Raw genomic sequence first — 13,062 nt, forward strand, 5'->3', positions numbered from 1 at the left:
CTTATTGAAATACTCTTAGAACTTTTCAGTCTATGAACAGTTCATGTAGAAAAACCAAAGACAATTAGTTAGCATGTCCTTATACCACTTTTCCAATGATAATCTAAAAATGTTAACAAAAGAAAGTCTGAGTTTTCCCATTTGGTATTAAGTACTATAATATATCTTAAGATACATTTTTCTCTACCCATAACGAAACCAAACCCCCCCCCATGTTTTGCACTTGTGCAAGTATGTGAAATAAAATAAATACAAGGTGGCAGGGAATAAGCACGACAATAAAACTTGGATTAAATTTACCTCTCAAAGCCAGGTCTATTTAATTTCTCAGCATTTGCTGCTATATAATTTTTAATTCCATGTATGTGTTTCTCTGCTCTAAATGATAACTGACTGCCACTCCTGCTTCTGGTCCTTGGGCAACTCCCTTTTCCCAACAATCTACTCACAGATAAGTAGTATGCACAAGGCCCTAATAGTCCTCCATCCCAGGTCCCCGTCAACTTATCATTAAACTGCTTCCAGTCTGTCTCCACCTGATTCTTCTGTACTTCATCTCTGTATTTCATCTAATGGTCTGACTTCAGCCTTTCTGACTTATGCTTATGTTTGCTTCCTGGCATTTGACTTCTGTGCTGCCTTCGGCTCACCCTCCAGTTCCTAGCTGTGAACATTTATTCCCTCTGACTGGCAGCTAGGAACCACTGGCACAACCACTGGAAGCAGGCCTAAACACTAGTTTTATAGTATAAACATCCATTTATCCCATCCCTTCAACAAGCCTTCTTCATCACCCTATGTATAAAGTACTAGAGTAGTTTCTGGAGCATACAAACGATTAATAAGCTACAGAAAACTCCTTTAGGTAGGCAAGTAATACAAGTACATATCACATATACTCGCGCATAAGCTGACCCAAATATCAGCCAAGGCACCTAATTTTATCACAAAAACTGCATTAAAAATGTGCTGGAAAATGGCTTATACACGAGTATATATGGAACTTAATTCTTAGGATGTTATATGTACAAATAAGATGCCCCTCCCCCAGAAGAATTTATTTCAGAGGACAGCACTGAAGCTGCAGCTAAGGGACAGGGACATGTCTTATCAGAGCACACGGGAGCAAATGAAGGGGGAGACAGTGGAGCAAATCCTGGCCCACCAAGTCTTGACGACAATATTCCCACTCAGAGCAGCCAATCCACAGAGAAGACCATATGGCCGGCCCTACTATGAGACACAACATCCCTCACTGACCCACAATCCTACAGGGGACAACACTGGAGACACAGAAAGCAAAACACTAAGGGCGTGCAACAGAACAGCAAGGGGAACAGAGCAACAAAGTCCCCAAGGAATACCTAAAATAGACTTTGGGGCCAGGGCTTGGCACCCCATCAGACTTGACCGGAAAACACTCCTAAAGGCCAAGAAACAGTCCTTGAACTAACTACAAGCTTTTCTTTTTTGTTGTGTTGTGGGTTTTTTTGTTTTGTTTTGTCATTGGCTTTTTGTTGTTTTGTTTTCTTTTGTTGCTTGGTTTTGCTCTGTCTTATTTTTGTGCATGTTATTATCTCCGCAGATCTGTCTAAATAAGATAGGCTGGATGAATACTCTGGAGGAGAAAATAACGGAACCAACAGTTCTGGGGGGACATAGGAGGGGGGGGGGGGAAGAAGTGGTTTTAACAACCCCAGGGACAAGGGAACAACAAGTGGTCCAATTCAGTGGTGAGGAGGGTGTAGGAGGCCTGGTAGGGCGTGACCAAGGGTAATGTAACTGAGATGAATTACTGAAACCCAAATGAAGGCTGAGCATGATTGTGTGACAAGAGGAAAGTCAAAGGAAACAGAGGAAAGAGCTAGGAGGCAAAGGGCATTTATAGAGTCTAAATACAGGCATGTACATATGTAAATATATGAGGATGGGGAAATAGACTTATGTGCATATATTTAAGGTAGCAGATGGACATTGGGCCTCCACTCAAGTACTCCCTCAATGTAAGAATACTTTGCTCTATTAAACCGGCATTCTATGATGCTCACCTTCCCAACACAATTGCTGAAGACAAAGCAGGTGCATAAGCAAATGTGGTGAAGAAAGCTGATGGTGCCTGGCTATCAAAATATACAGTGTCTAGAGTCTCAAAGGCGTGAAGATAAACAAGCGGCCATCTAGCTCAGAAGCAACAAAGCCCACATGGAAGAAACACACCAGCCTGTGTGATCACGAGGTGTCAAAGGGATGAGGCATTAGGCATCAAAGAACAAAAAATTATATCATTGTGAAGGAGGGGGAGTGCGGAGTGAGGAGGCAAAGCCCATCTATAGGCAACTGGACATCCCCTTACAGAAGGGTCACGGGGAGGAGACAAGCCAGTCGGTGCAGTGTAGCAACGATGAAACATACAACTTTCCTCTAGTTCCTAAATGCTTCCTCCCCAGCCACCCACCCCTCCCCCACTATCATGATCCCAATTCTATCTTACAAATCCAGTAAGACCAGCAAGAGGATGTACACTGGTACAGATAGGAACTGGAAACACAGGGAATCCAGGACGGATGATCCTTCAGGACCAGTGGTGAGAGTGGTGATACCGGGAGGGTGGGGTAGAAAGGGGGAACCGATTACAAGGATCTATATATAGCCTCCTCCCTGCGGGACAGACAACAGAAAAGTGGGTGAAGGGAGACATCAGACAGTGTAAGATATGACAAAATAATAATTTATAAATTATGAAGGGTTCATGAGGGAGGGGAGTAAATTAGGAGCTGATGCCAGGGGCTTAAGTGGAGAGCAAATGTTTTGAGAATGATGAGGTTATCGAATGAGCAAATGTGCTGTACACAATTGATGTATATATGGATTGTGATAAGAGTTTTATGAGCACCCAGTACAATGATTAAAAAATAACAAAATGAAGAGAAATAAGACAGTAATTGAGAAAGGCTTTAAATAGAGAAATTTTTAATCTGAGAGTTAAGGGTAAGGGTGAGGGGGAGACATTCTTGATTAGTGCCTGGGGTAATGGATCGTGGATTTGAAAAGATTTCAGAACACTGACAGATGACATCTTACACTTGACCAGTGGTTCTCAACCTTCCTAATGCCATGACCCTTTAACACAGTTCCTCATGTTGTGGTCACACCCCGACCACAAAATCATTTTTGTTGCTACTTCATAACTGTCATTTTGCTACTGTTACGAATCGGGAGACCCCTATATGAAAGGGTCATTCGACCTCCAAAGGGGTTGTGACCCACAGTTTGACAACCGCTGCCTAGACTTTAAAGATGGGGTAGGATAGAAACCATGAGAGAGCATTATAAAGTTGATAATGGCAGAATGGTTAGATTAAAATGTAATATCACTTGATCTTCCTTTTGACCCATTTTAAAGTTGCTTAAGTTTAAAAAACAAAAGTGAAGGGGCAATACACATAGATGAAGCCTCCAGTGAATTCCCTCGGACCTTTTACAAGAACTATGAGTAACCTTGCTCTCTTACAGAGTGCCCTGGAAAGTGGATTATTGCAGATGCAGTTAGGTTAAAATTTAACACTTTATCCTTTGAGCTACCATTTGCCCCACCTTAAATTTGTTTTAGTTTTTAATTTCTTCTATACTTTTTTGTGATGGGGATTTTTCTCTATTTTACTTTGTTATTGTTAGGTTTTTTATTTGTTTTGTGTATTTTTCTGTATAAACAAGTGAAGGAATAAGTAAATCTATAGAGACAGTAACTGATTCAATGGTTTCTTGGGGGTATAACAGGGAGAGTTGGGGGAAATGGGGAGCTAATAAAAATGAGTACAAGAAAGAAGAAAATGTTCTAAAATTATGGTAATGATTGTACAACTCTTCCTAATATGATTGAACTATTTAATTCTATGATATGTGCATTATGTACCTCCCCCACCCCCCAAAAAAAGACTCAAGTCCATAGGTTATTAAAAAAAAATTTCAAATTCAACTTTGTCCCCATGTTTTATCTGGATGTTTTATTTGGATGAATTTTTAAATTGACATCTATAGAAAGGTAATCTACAAAGATGTATATGAGTATATTTTGGGATTTAATCCTGAGAAAGGTTTGGAACCGCTGTCGTGAATGCTGTGAGGTGTTCATGAAAGGGGTCTTGAGCAGTAGCAGAGACCCACTTCGGAAACTAGCAGCATGAATTTTTCTTAGAGGGAATTAGCAGTAATGATTGACTGCTGGTGAAGGGTGGAGGTGGTCACCTTCAACACACAAGGCAGGGACTCTGGGGCTAGTTGAAATGAGTAGGATCCAGGGTGCAAAGGGAAGCAACCGACCAGAAGGTGAATGGGAGGGACAGAGTCTAGCAATTTACAATCTTTGAAGGAATGGTGCTGTGTGATCATTTGGTTCAAGATCCAATGTCCCATTATAGAACTGGAACGAAATAAAGAGCAAGAGCTTGGGAGAAAAGTATCTGGATTCGAATTCTGGTTGTATTATCTTGGTCAAGTAATTTAACTTCTTTAAGCTTCAGTTCTTTATTTGTAAAGCATCACTAATATGATTTTTTACCTTTTAAGGTTATTATGAGGAATGATTGAAATAAATCATGTGAAGTAGGTAAAGTGTGTTTGGCATATAGTAAGCCACCAGTAAATGTTTCCTGTATTTTATTTTAAGTACCTTTTAGATGTATCTGTAATCAATAAACTTTAGTGCCTTAGAGACTATTAAGTTAAAGAAGAAGATGGCAAACGTACATGGTATATTTTCCTCCTTTGCTGTGTTAACTGAATGCACAGTTATCTTACCCTCGAAGTTGTAGTTTGTGCAACCTTCATATTTAAGGTTGTTTTCTTTAGTGTTGTTACAAGAAAATAATTATCCTGCTCAAGTCATGTCTGTCTCCTCATTTTCCCCCTAGGTGATCATGCTTTTGGATTTTCATAGTTTGAATAATTCCTACGGGCTCTGCCACCCAGCAAGTTAAAGAGGACAAGATTTTTTCCCTGGGGATTGTGGTTCGGGGAACGTGAGCAGCTTGTTTTCATGAGATCTGCACCTTGATCGGGCCTCCCACTAGGAGCACTTGGGATGGAGTTGACTTTGTTATACTTGTTTCTTCCATCTTACACAACATTTTGTAATGTGTTTCTTATATAGTGATTTCTGAAAAGTGAATGCTTATGGGAAAGTTTTGCTTATACAAAGAAGTATTAAAACTATCTTAAAGTAATTACTCATGTTGATATTTTTCTCCTTTAACATAAATAAAAGTATTAATTGATATAATTTAGAAAGAAAATGAAGACTGAGGAAATGCCTGTGCTCTTATTGCCTTAAAATAACATTATTCTGTTTGAATGGCGCCTTGTAAGGAATTACAGTCTCATACACAATTGACTTAAATGCATTCTTTATCTTTAAAAGGAAGCAAAATAGGATCACTGAGTAAATCACATGTGTTCACAGTCTTGCTAGTGTAATCTTATTCTACACAAACACAGCATTCTGTATCAAGAGGGTAAGGGGACATCTGAGGTAGGATTTGCTCTTGACGAAACTTCTTTTTCTGTTTAAAGAATAGTGCAGTGAATGCCTGCATGGTAGAAGGTAACGGAAAATATCTTCCCTGCCTTTCACTACCTTTATAGGGTCTCATTCTCCTTTTTCTCTAAGGACACCTCTTGTAATACTATTCTGTAAAACTTATAGGTACATAGAAGGCATATCATATTTCATTTATAATTTTTGTTTGATATAATTATAGCTCTCTTATATCATGGTGTTGCAGAATTTTTAATTATGAAAGATGAAATTATGTTCTAGAACTATTAACTGACATATATCTAAAATATAAATATTTTAACTCTTAATTTATTAAAATTACATATTTGGATGTTTAATAGCCTTTATTAGGTACAACTTAAAAACTAAATATAATACTAAACAGGGATGTTTAAAAAGATGAATTTAAGTTTCTATTTTTTACATTAATGACAGATTTCTAGAATACTTTAAAATGGAAAATCAAACAGATGGGCAGTTAAGACATCATATTTTAAAAATTAGTGTGGATATTTATTTTGCTCATATACTTCGGAAAGTGCTAATTGATAGTTGAATAAAATGATAAAGTATCTTAGAATTAAGATTAAAACAGTAAAAAACATAGAACTAAATAATTATCTTAAGAGCCTTATAAAGAACCAAATTTAGTATCTGCATCAATTCAGTTTGATTTTTATGGGGTGTAATGGTTTTTAATGCCATCCTTTCACATGTGAATGCTAATCTGACCATAAGCAACAGTGATGCGGGATTTTGAAAGAGTCCAAACAGGTTGAGCATTTCAAACGTATTCACCATTTTGGTAAGTTTTCCTTTTTAATCGATGCTATGGACACAATTAAAAATTCAAGTTTTTAGTTCTTATTATTAGGCCTCTTATAATATTATTTTGTATTTTCAACTTTATCTCCTGATTTGGCCCTGGGTTTGCTTTTGAAATTTGTGCTTGTTTGTTTGCTTGTTTTAAGCCTTTCTATTATGAAACTTTTTAAACATATCTAAAAATAAAGCAAATGACCTGTCAGACCCCAAGTTCCATTTGAGAATTAAATGATAAGTTAGTTCAGTTAGTGCTTTTATTTGTGCACAGATGGTCAGGAACTCAAGAAATGCTTGTTCCTTATTGTACATTTGAAAAAATTTGTTTAATCAGATTTTCAAAAAATATCTGACCACTTTCCAACCTGTATGACAGATGGTTTTGGGTCAACTCCCAGGTACCTAATTCATAGTTAGGGGAAACCTATCTACCATTTTAAATATCATTTTAATGAGAAAAATAGAGAATAGTGATGGTTCAATGGTAGAATTCTTGCCTTCCATGTGGGAGACCTGCTTCAATATTAAGCCAGTACACCTCAAATAGTTTGTCAATGGAGGCTTGTATGTTGCTGTTACTGAACAGCTTTCCCATGAAACTTCCAGATTAAGGCAGACTAGGGAGAAAGGCTTGGTGAAATCCAGGCAGTGAAAATCCCATGGATCACAAATCCAATTCCATTGTGTATAGAGTCCTCCTGAGTTGAAGGCCAATTCATTGTCTGCTAACAGCAATGAGACAAATTCTCATTTGCACTGGAATGCTAGAGACCTCCACCAGCTGTGTTCCCCTCTCCTCTGAATGGCCGTAGAGAAGTCCAGAACTCCTGCAGTGGGAACTATGAATTCTCTCAAAAAGATGTTAAGAACTCAGAGAAGACAGTGCCTGGGGTTAGGGAGCATGTATTTTATATTGAAATTGGTTATCACTATCTCTCCGCTGCTAGAGGTTTTTCTTTTTTGGGGGGTGGGGTGGGTGTGGGTATTTAATTTGTTTTATTGGCTATTCGTGTGGACCATAGCATACTTTAGCTAATATTGAGAAGAATGGGAATTCCAGAACACTTCATTGTGCTCATGGAGAAGCTGTACATGCAACAAGTGGCAGTAGTCACAGCAGAACAAGGGACTACAGTGTGTTTTAAAATAACAAAGGAGTTCATCAGGGTGGTATCCTTTCATCATACCTATCCAAGCTGTGCCGCTAAGCAAATAATCCAAGAAGCTAGACTATATGAAGAAAATCTCGGCGAGACCATATGAAGAAAACCTGCTGCTGGTAGGTGCCATCACGGATTGGGGTAAGGCTTCTTAACAATGTGATATGCAGGTGACACCACTCTGCTTTCTGAAAGCTAGGAGGGCTTGAAGCACTTGCTGGTGAAATTCAGAGTGCAGCATGGATTGTAACTCGATGTAAATAAAAGAAAAATCCTCATAACTGGAACAATAGGTAACATCATGAGAAACAGAGAAAAGCCTGAAGTTGTCAGAGATTGCCTTTTCCTGAGATTGATAATCCGTGCTCATGGAAGCAGCATCCAGGAAACCAAATGATGCATTGCATTGGATGAATCTGCTGCGTAAGAACTCTTTAAAGTGTTGACGAGCCAGGATGTCACCTGACCCAAGCAATGGTGTTTTCAGTCACTTATGTGCATGAGGAAGTTGGACAAAGAATTAAGACACGGAAGTAGAATGTAGAATGAGTACATGTGGATTATGTTATTGGTGAAGAATATTGAAAGTACCCTGGACTTCCTGAAGAACAATCAAATTTGTCTTGGAAGAAGTACAGCCAGAATACGTCTTAGAAGCAAGAATGGCAAAACTTTCTCTCATTGACTATGGGCATGTTTGCTGATAGAATTGTTATTGTTTGATTTTGCTTTTAAAAAACACATCTTTATAAGACAAAAACATTTTAGAGACTTAAATAGTGGGCTTATGATTTTTTTTTTTCTTGATTAAGCTTCTGATATAAAGGGGAATTTATTTTATGGGCCAAGACATGTCTGAAAATTAGAAAACATTCCTAGAAGTTAAAGCAGAAAATTAAAATACAAGCATAGTTACTAAATTGCCAATAAGCAAATGTTACATTGTTCAGCTGGTGCTTACAATGAACCTATAAGTGATATTAACCTTTTAGAGTACCTGGGAATGACAGAAAAAAAGCAGAGAGCAGAAAAATGAGTCCCAGCTTTTATCATGCCAAACTGTATTACTCTTCCTCTTCCTACTTTTCCAGGCCCTTCTCAAAACAAGACCTGAGAGGCACAGAACTGTGTTAGTCCACATCTCCTCTGTACACACAGCACATGCCCATTGCCACTGAGTAACATCGACCCGATAGAGGGTTTCAGAGGCAGTGAATCTTCATAGGAGCAGACACCCTCATCTGTGTACCAAGGAGCAGTTGGTGGATTCAAACCAACAGCCTTGCAGTCAGCAGTTCAACACCTACTAGTGCCACTAGAACTCAATATATGCTGCTGCTTTTTTTTAAATCACAGCAAGTTTTTATGGATAGAACAATAGGAGTAGGATTCAGAAAGTGTACAGTAACTTTAAAAGGCCAGCTCCGAGTTAGTATCTGTAAATATGTTTGTGATCCTGAGCAGATACTTTAACCTCCTACTATAATCTATAAAGTGAATGATTGAACTAAACAGCCCTATTATATCTAACTCTAATAGTCCCATACTGTGAACAGTTAGAATCCACTCATCCTAGATCCTCTAAGTCTTCACATGTTAAAATGGTGTGGCTGTAACCTTGTCAGCTAATACAGGCTCAAATCTTACATCCTCTCCAGAGAATGTGTATCCCTCTGAGTCACTTGACAGCAAGCCCATAAAACTAGCAGGTTTTATTTTCCAGAGGGAATAATGTCAGTATCCTTCATACGGAGACTCAGTCATACTCAGAGTCAGGCTGCTAAAGGTACTGCAGCACGATGCACCCCAGCTTCCTGTCTGTTCCATACTCTGTAGCAGATAGAGGAGCCTGCTGTGTGTTGAGTACACAACATCTCTGGACTCCCCGGCGATCTGATGGCAATGCTGGTGGGTAGCCCCCCTCCCACACCTACTAAAACAGAAATTCTGAAATGGGATCCAGGAATTGACCTTTTAGTAGGTCCTATAGGTGCTTCTAATGAACACTACAATTTGAGAGCCATTGGCCTAGGAATGTGAAAGATGTGCCCACATGTTCCACATTGGCTTAGAATCAGCCTGCAAAACTACCTGGGGCTTGGTTCTGCTCACTTCCCTTCTTCAACGTAGTGATGCAGTTAAAGATGAAGGTAATTCTCCCAACCAAATCTCGAACTTCATTTTACCCATGAAAACTCTTAGAAAATGTTGGGCATATAACAGATGGTAATGGTGATCAATGTTTTTAAAAACCTCATTTATAATTAGAGTCATTGGAAATCATTTAAAAGTCTCCATAATGGTTAAAAACAAACTCCATAAGGATTGGAAACAATACTGACCCATGTTCTTAATACTATCATATTGATTCTGACATAACAACCCTGTAGGAAGGACAGGGTAGGCTTGCCCCTGTTGGTTTTTTGAGGCTGTAAATCTTTAGGGGAACAGAAAGCATCATCTTTCTCTATAGGAGCAGCTGGTGGTTTCGAACTGCTTACCTTGTGATTAGCAACCCAACATGTAACCCACTACACCATCAGGGCTCGATGACCAATGCTCATTCACAATTCTCTCCTTGGGTAATACAATCCATAAATAGTCACTTTTGTCAATTAAATGAATACTTGGATATATTCTAATACATTCAAGACCTAAAGCACAATACAGCAATTACAAATGAATTTCTAACAGCAATTCCACTCCTTGGTATTTACTCAAAATCTGAAAGTAAATGTTCATAGCAACTTTATTCATAATCACCAAAAACTGGAAACATTCCATGTGCTTTCACTTGGCGAATGGCTAACCAAGCATCCATACAGTGTATATAGATAAAATAGAATGCTGTTGTTTGGTGCCCACCTTGTGCAATCAAAAGAACCAAACTGCCAATGATATGCAACAATATGAATGTGTCCCAAATGCATAATGTAAATGAAAGAAGCCAGACTCAAAATAGATATTGCTTGTTGGTATTTCGAGGGAAGGGTTCACTACAAAGGACCACAAGGACATTTTTGATAATGATTATCTTGATTGTGATGGTAGTTACACCATTGTATGCACGCATCAAAATCCAGAAACGTATACTTTAAAAGGTATTTTAAGTTTACTTATAAAAATTGTTAGGTGCCTTCTAGTCGGTTCCACCTTACAGCAACCCTATGTACAACAGAATGAAATACTGCCCGGTCATGGCCCCATCCTCACAACAGTTCCTATGCTTGAGCCCATTGTTGTAGCCATTGTGTCAGTGCATCTGGTTGAGGATCTTCGCTTTCACTAACCCTTTACCAAGCATGCTATCCTTCCCCAGGGACTGGTCACTCCCGATTACATGTTGAGACAAGTCTTACCATCCTCCCCTCAAGGAGCATTCTGACTGTACTTCTAACATAGATCTGTTCATTCTTCTGGCAGGCCATGGTATAGTTAATATGTTTCATCAACATCTTAATTCAAAGGCACAAGTTCTTTGGTCCTCCTAATTTACTGTTCCCCTTTCATATATGTATCAGGCAATTGAAATGCCATGGCCTAATTTAGAGACACCTGCATCCTCAAGGACACCATCCTCATGTCACAGACTAGAAGACTACAACCCCCAATGTCAATGACAGTTGTTATCTCTGACTAGTGGGACTATGAGTGTAGAGACACTCATAGTCCCACTAGTCAGAGAAAACAACTGTCATTGACATTTTTCACATTTTCTAATTTTGTACATTAAACAAATTCTACATTTGTAATTAGGAAAAAAGTTATTAAAAACAAAAACACCAGAAAGCACATTGAGTCATAAAAAGAATGCAAGTTATAAATGTGAACATTATTTAAAACACTGAAAATTTTACTGGAAATAGAATTTGGGTACTCCCTCTAAACAGTGCTTCTCAGGCTTAATGTCCATATAAATCGCCCAGAGTTCTTATTAAATACAGATCATTCTGATTCATTAGATCTGGAATTGGACCTGAGAATTTGTATTTCTAACAAACTCCACTGCTACTGGTCCAAGGATCACACTTTGAGTAGCAGGCTCTAAAACGGCTCTCACTGTGTCCGCCACAAACTAGTCACACTTGCAGTGTGGCCACTCTGAATTGAAATGTACTGTATGTGTAATTTCTGTACTGAATTTCAGAGACTTAAGCCCCACCTATGTAATTATTTTATAATGTTAAATGTTCCAATGATAATGTTTTACATCTTCTGTTAAAACTAGTATTAACTCATGAACAGAGAGGTCCACAGGGCTGGCCCCAATCAGAGCCAAACTGACACCACCACTATCAACCACTCCCTAGAAGTATGTGCTACAGAGCACAACACTAGACCTACAGGTTGGGGAGAGGGGTGACCTTCCCTATACAGAAGCAAACCAAGAAGGAAAAAGTGAGGGACTAGACCCCTTACTGGCACACCAAGCCCTAAGGATGAAGTCCCTGCATGGAGCTGGTAAGGCACAGAGAGGACTGTAGGGCCGACAACAGCTCAAGACATGATGTCCCCTCACTTGAGCACACCTCAACAGAGGACAATACTGGGGACACACAGCGGGGAGTGAGTATGCTTTGACCACCCCCACAATGGGGCAAACCAAAAAGGTAACATAACAGATCAGCAATCCGAGCAAATCCACAAAAACCATGAGGAACCCCCAAAATAGACTTCAGGCTAGGAGGGGAAATTCCTGGAACCCCCCCACCCTGGACCAGTGGGGAGACAGTCATAAAGGTCAGCGGACAGACCTGGAAGTATATATGCTTTTTCTTTTTTTGCTAGTTTTTTTCTTTTTTATCCAATCTTTTGTTTGGTCTCTGTTATTGTTGTTTTGGCTACCTATATAAGATAGGCATGGGAAGCAAGCCTGAGGAGAAAGCAACGGGACCAGTGGTTCCAGAGGGACTTAGGGGGAGGAGGAGGCCAGGGAAAGGGGCCATGAGCAAGTAACGCCATAGACGGGAACAACTAGGGAATTAAAATCAACATCGAGGACGGAGAGATCCTGGGGGTGTTGGAGCAACAGCAGTCTAGCTGAGAGGAATTACTAAGAGGCAGAAGAAAGGTGAGTGTGATGGTGGGGCAGAAGGAAAGGAAAAGGAAACAGGAAATATCTAGGAAGCAAAGCTATGGATACAGGTATAAACATAAGTGTGCACTTATGTAAATATATTAATTCATAAAAACAGAGGTATTGGCCTAGTTACATATATTTATTTGGCAATATACTGGGGAAGTAGACGGACTGTGGGCCTCTGTTCAAGCCCACCCTCAATACAAGAACACTTTGTTCTAACAACCTGGCATTCTGTAATGCTCACCTTCCTTTTATTTTTTTTTAAATCATTTTTTTGGGGGGGTTTAATCATTTTATTAGGGGCTCATACAACCCTTATCACAATCCATACATACATCAATTGTGTAAAGCATATTTGTACATTCATTGCCCTCATCATTCTCAAAACATTTACTCTCCACCTAAGCCCCTGGCATCAGCTCCTCATTTTCCCCTCCCTCCCC

At 39.2% G+C, this 13,062-nt stretch overlaps 1 long non-coding RNA gene across 1 annotated transcript in view; it reads left to right on the forward strand.

Annotated features, from left to right (window-relative positions):
- Positions 1–5,222, forward strand: part of LOC123522172 — a 22,962-nt gene extending 17,740 nt beyond the window's left edge. The window contains exon 2 of the long non-coding RNA XR_006680458.1: positions 4,911–5,222. This is a non-coding gene — a long non-coding RNA (uncharacterized LOC123522172). The remainder of the gene's footprint in view (positions 1–4,910) is intronic.
- Positions 5,223–13,062: the final 7,840 nt, after the last annotated feature.

Source organism: Echinops telfairi, unplaced genomic scaffold, assembly GCF_000313985.2.
Source record: "Echinops telfairi isolate 266 unplaced genomic scaffold, ASM31398v2 ScPeMD7_3533;HRSCAF=4204_0, whole genome shotgun sequence".
Classification (NCBI taxonomy): Eukaryota; Metazoa; Chordata; class Mammalia; order Afrosoricida; family Tenrecidae; genus Echinops; species Echinops telfairi.